Genomic DNA, 6,000 nt, shown 5'->3' on the forward strand with positions numbered 1-6,000 from the left:
AGGTTAGGTTTTGGGAGTATACCTAGCTAGGACATAAAGCTCTAGCCTTGCATCAAGTGTTTATATATATTTGTGGTAGTTCTAAGATGTTCTTTGGACACTTGGTGGAAGATTATTTGTTTCCCTCACAATCTTTAAAATATATTAATTAATGTTTCCTTGTCTAGCTTGATATGTTGTAAGGCTATGGAGTTGTAAAATTCATCAAAATAAATCTCTCCTTTCAAATGAATTATAAGATATTTTGAAGTAGAAAATATTGAGGTGAAATTTCCTATTAAATCAACCTACATTGCACTCCTAAAGGTAGGTAGTCTCATTGGTTTATGAAAAATAGTTTGGGATCCCCAACTAATTCCAGAAAGAAACTTTTTCTATCATGCAGTTGTGCATAGGATGATTCTCACTTAGGATTATTTGTTAAGGAATGAGTTCAAAATCCCTAATAGATGTGTTCCTATGTAAACAAGAGGAGGAATATATCCCCTATATATTGATCCACTAATAATTTATCTTGATCTTTAGAGTAGGGTGTTGTAGAATATTTGAATTCATTGGTTTAGGGGTGGGGAAATATATTCAAAGTTGTAGTGGAATAGATGGGGCCATAGTATAATCATCTCATCATTTATTTTTGGAGGTATATCCCACCCAATCTTGGTTACTGTATATATAAGAATACAACCAATAGGATCTTGAGTGAGATAGATAGCCTGGTTGCTGATTTTTTACATTTTTTTTATAAGATGCTTATGGAAAATAGTGAAATTTACTACTTGGTCTTTCCCATTACCCTACTCCCCTAGATGATAGAGATACCAAGAATTAGGACCTTCCAAGATCCTATGCCAAAGTTTATAATTCAAAAAGCATGAAGTTGACAAATACTAAATGGTATCATTATACACTTAGATGGTATAAGCTAAATTTTAATGGTTTTACAAGAAGGGCCCAAGGAAATGTTGAGATAGAGGGAAGTATAAGGAAAATACTGGGAAATATGATCACAATCTATACTAGTAACCTAGTAGGAACACTAACAATCAAGTTGAATGGATGACCTTATTATTGGGACTCAAAAGTTGCCCTCTCAATAAGAATCAAGGTACTCTTACCAGTAGAAGGTGAATCTAAACATATCATTAATGTTTCTAAAGGCTTGTCTAAGTTCAATTCATCTATAAAAATAATTATCAATCAATAGAATACTTTTAGGTATAGAGTTTTTTAAATTAACCATGTTTATAGGGAAGAAAATATAGTCACTTCCACTACAACAATGTTAGGCATCCAGCAAAAAAAAAAGTTTGAGAGGTTAAGGTAATAAAGACTTCCTTCCACTTTGTGTCTAGACTTTTCTAATGGGAAAGATCTCAACTACCTCCAACTTTCCTAATAGATAGACCCCACTATTGGTTGTCAAAAAAATTACTTTATGACCATTTTGTGTTTGTAGGGATATTGAGGAAATCAATTTATAAGGTTAAGGATTTTTTTTTGAAATGGATAGGAAAATTGAATGGAAATTGGATAATTTGGCCCCAGACATTAATTAGGAAAGTTTTCAATTAGGATTGATGTGTATATGTCATAATATGTGAGGAAAAAGAGGGGATGTGGCAAGGGATGAAGAATAGGAGCCACATGAATAGTATGGAGGGATCCTTATGTTGAAAACAATTAATTAACTATGTATTATCATTGATGTTACACAAAATTTCGTATCATTTAGTGTTAGTGAATGTGGAGCTCACTCAAGCGTTGAAGATAGTTTCCTATGTTTGTTGAGAATTCTAGAGTTTTCCTAGTTCAGAAGATAGTGTCTACCGAGCTCACTTGGTCGTTCAAGGAAAGTTTGCAAATGTTGAGTGTTAACTGAGCTCACTCAGTTAATTAAGGAAATATTGTAAGGAACCAGTGTTAACCAAGATCACTCGGTTACCAAAGAAACTTTGTGAATATGCAATGTAACCAAGTTCACTTGGTTAACACAGGAAAATTGTTATTGTGTTAGTATATATCAAGCAGGGTTAGCTAACAAAGGATTTTCTTGTTTTGGCATATTGATTTCAATTGAATTAATTGTTGGTTATGGCCGACTGAGGAGATGAATATTAATTATTCTAAGTTGCATTCAAGCTAACTTGATGATATATATATATATATATATATATATATATATATATATATATATATATATATATATATATATATATATATATATATATATATATATATATATATATATATAAGGTCAAGTAGAGGATTGATTGTGTGGAACATAATAGAATATTTGATGATGCTTAGAGGAAGCGAATTGGAAGGATAAGCAAAATATCCTTGTTGAGCTACAAAGATACATTTGATCAGGAAGGATCAAGTATACAAACCAAAATTGAGATTTGTAATCAATAATTCAATTGCATCAAAAATCAGGTCATCTCATTGTTACTTTCTAACCATTGTAGCAATAATCTAAATCTCTTAACTAAGTTGGCTTAACAACTATTTGTCAATCCTTTAACAAGGTGGTAGTTCTATTTGAAGTGTCTAAAGACCTCTAACAATGCCACTCCTGACACAGTGATTAAATACTCTAACAGGGTCACTCCTAAAAATGTGTTTTGTAACCTTTAACAGGGTTGGCTCCTAACAGGGCTCACTTCAGAAGAGTAAAAATCAATAACTAGCTACAATTGGTGGTTTTTCAGAAATTGGGTTTCCACATTAAATCTTGGTGTCAATTGTGTTCATGCTATTTGTTTTATGTGTATGCAACTAAGTTAAGTAAGATTAATCACAGATAATATCTTAAAGATTTTCATGTTAAGCAGTTAGTGATTTAGTTTAGTGTTTGTTGAGTCACAACATTTGCTTGTGTAAACTGGGTGCATGTGTGTTTGTCAAGTTACATTAGAATACAATTTAATCAAAGTTTTAATTTGTATTGACATCTAAGGGATCTAGGATTTATTTTAGTGGTAATTGATTCACCCCTTCCCTCTCAATTACTCTTATATTTCCAACAATTGATATTGGAGCTTCTTGGTGCTTGCAGAAAAAGGTTTCAAGGACCTAAACTAAAGATCATGATGTCTTACAGAAGGGAGATCCCAATGTTGAATAGAGACAACTTTACACCATGGCAAGAACTTATGAAGTTGCATCTAGTAACCATTAGTGATTCAAGTTTGAAATTCTTAAACACTACTTATTGGTACAATGTTTGTAGAAGAAATTGCTGAAAAAAAATCATAATATCATGATGATTAACATAGCATCAACTCTTAACTATGTTGAATTTGATGAAGTCAAAGGATGTGCTATTGCTCATGAAATGTGAACCAAACTGAAGGATATCTATGGAGGTGATGATAATGTAAAAAGATCAAAGGCCGAAAGCTTGAGAGGCCAGTTTGATCAAATGAAAATGACAAAGGATGGAAACATTGAAAAATATGTTGAAAGAATCAAAGCTAGTGTTAGTGCTATCAAAGCCTCTAGAAGAACAATTGATGATGTAATCGCGGTAAGAAAGATACTCAGAACCCTTCTTCCTATCTATACAATCAGAGTGTCTACTATTCAAGAAATAAGATGTGATCCAAATAACAAGATAACTTTTGATGCACTAGTTGGAAGGTTGACAACATTTGAACTAGATAACTATGATAATTATATTCCTAGTTCTAGCAATCTTGAGTTAACATTTGAAGCCAAGGTATCACTCAAGAAGAAAGTCTAAAAGAAAACAGTTTAAAAGTGAAGAGGAAGATAGCTCTGATAGTGATCTTGAATCCATTGAAGCATTACTCACAAGAAGGTACCCTAAAGGAAAAGGAAAGTATAAAGGTAAAATTCATTTAATTTGTTTCTCTTATGGAGAAGTTGGACATATTGCTGCAAGATGTCCAAACAGAGAAGATAAAAATGAAAAGAAACACAACAAGTTCAAAGGCGAGAAGGATTTCAAAAACTACAAAGACTACAAGGACAAAGGTAAGAAATCTTGTTTTATAGCTAAAGATTCAAATAGTAGTGAAGATGATGAAGTGGTTTACATTGTTGTAAAAGATGAATTTAATGATGAAGGAGATAAAATGGCACTTATCTCTCATGTTGCAAAAATGATAGATGGATTATTGATAGTAGGTACTCACATCATATGACTGGGGATAAAACAAAATTTGAACACATAGAACATTATGATGGTGGTAGTGTGAGATTTGAAAATAATGAACCTAGTTGCATAAAAGGAAAAGGTTGTATCTCACTAAAAACTTAACTTAGATGTGACATCTATTAAGTGTGGAATAGTTGAATAACATCGGATTCAAGGTGGAACTCATGAATGGAAAGGAAAAGCTATTGGATGGAAAAGAAAATCTAGTTAGGTCTGGCAAACAAACAAAAGGTAATCTATTCTACCTATATCTCAGTGAAAGATCATGTTTTATTGCTCAAGTAGAAGAAAGATTATTATGGCATAAAAGGTTATGTCATGTGAACTTTGATAATCTAGTAAAGATAAGAAAAAACATAATAATAAGAGGTATTTCTAGTCCGAGGAAACTTGATATGGGTCTATGCTAAAATTGTCAAATTGGAAAGATGGGAAAGACAAGTTTCAAAAGTAAGAACTATCAATTGGAAGAAGTCTTGGAGTTCCTTCATACAAACCTATGTGGATCTAGTGAAATAGAGAGTTACAGTGGAGATAAGTATTTATTCTTTTTCTTTTTTTTTAATTCTAGAATGATGATTGTAATGTATCTAAAAGAAAAATCTAAATCTTTTCAAAAGTTTAAGTGGAATTTGGCAAGAGTAGAGAAAGAAACTAGAAAGAAGCTAAAATGTTTGAGATCAAACAGAGGTGGTGAATTCATTTCCAATGAGTTTAATGAATTCTACATTGAAAAAGGAATTAAAAGACAAGTATCAACCCTTGGTACACCTTAGTAGAATGGTATAGCTGAAAGAAGGAATAGATCCATCATGGATTGTACAAGAACCTTAATGATAGAAAAGAGTGTTGCAATCAAATTTTGGATGGAAGCAATTAATATTGCAGTGCATTCCTTGAACAAGGTATAGTTGAAGAAAGACTCAAATCAAACTCCTTATGAAATATGGTATGGCTACAAACCCAATGTAAGTTACTTGAAAGTATTTGGCAGCAAATGTTATATCTTGAAGGAATCTAGGAAAGGTAAATTTGATGTCAAAGGTGATGAAGGCATATTCCTAGGATAGTCCTATAGAAGTAAAGAATGCAAGTTTTTGAACCTAACTACTCATAAGATCATAGAAAGTGCACAAGTGAGACTTGATAAATTCATAGAAAAGAGTGAAGACGAAAGTAGCAGAGAACTAGAGAACCTAAGGATTAGAGAAGGCTTGTTTACTGTGAACCTGATACATTGCCAAATCTAATTGGAAGTTAGGAGGCCTCACCTTTTGCGTCCCCAAAATCTCTAAAAGATATTGAGTTGTAACAAGTGTAACCCAAGTCATAGTCTAAAGGACTCAAGTTGCAGTTAGTAGCTACTAAGCTAGTGCTAGAGCAAACTGAGTTTGATGGACCTAAGTCATACACTAATACATTTGGCATCGATTTGCAACAAAAATGTGTCACCACTATGACAGTAGTAGACGTCGTTGTTTTTTAGTCACAAATTGCGACGTCTATCCTTAGATGTCGCAATTTTGATGCCTATTCGTCACAATTTCACCATTCTAACTCAACATGGCTCCGGTCGCGATGCATGTGTATCCTGTCGTAATTCTGACGTCTTCCCCACATATTGTGACGGGGTGGCGTCGGCATCTGCCCACGAGTTCACTGAGGCGAGAGCCTTTCCAGTTCTTCCCTGGGCGTCACACTTGCGACGGCCTTGGAAAATTACGACGGGGACGCGACGGTGCTAGCGGCGCGGTAGCGCTGCTGTCGATGCCGTCGGCCGTCGCAATGTTTTCAAATGTGTCACAATTGCGATGCAA

The sequence above is a fragment of the Cupressus sempervirens genome, chromosome 6 (genome assembly GCF_028749045.1).
Source record: "Cupressus sempervirens isolate cs-2001-9-10 chromosome 6, ASM2874904v1, whole genome shotgun sequence".
NCBI lineage: Eukaryota > Viridiplantae > Streptophyta > Pinopsida > Cupressales > Cupressaceae > Cupressus > Cupressus sempervirens.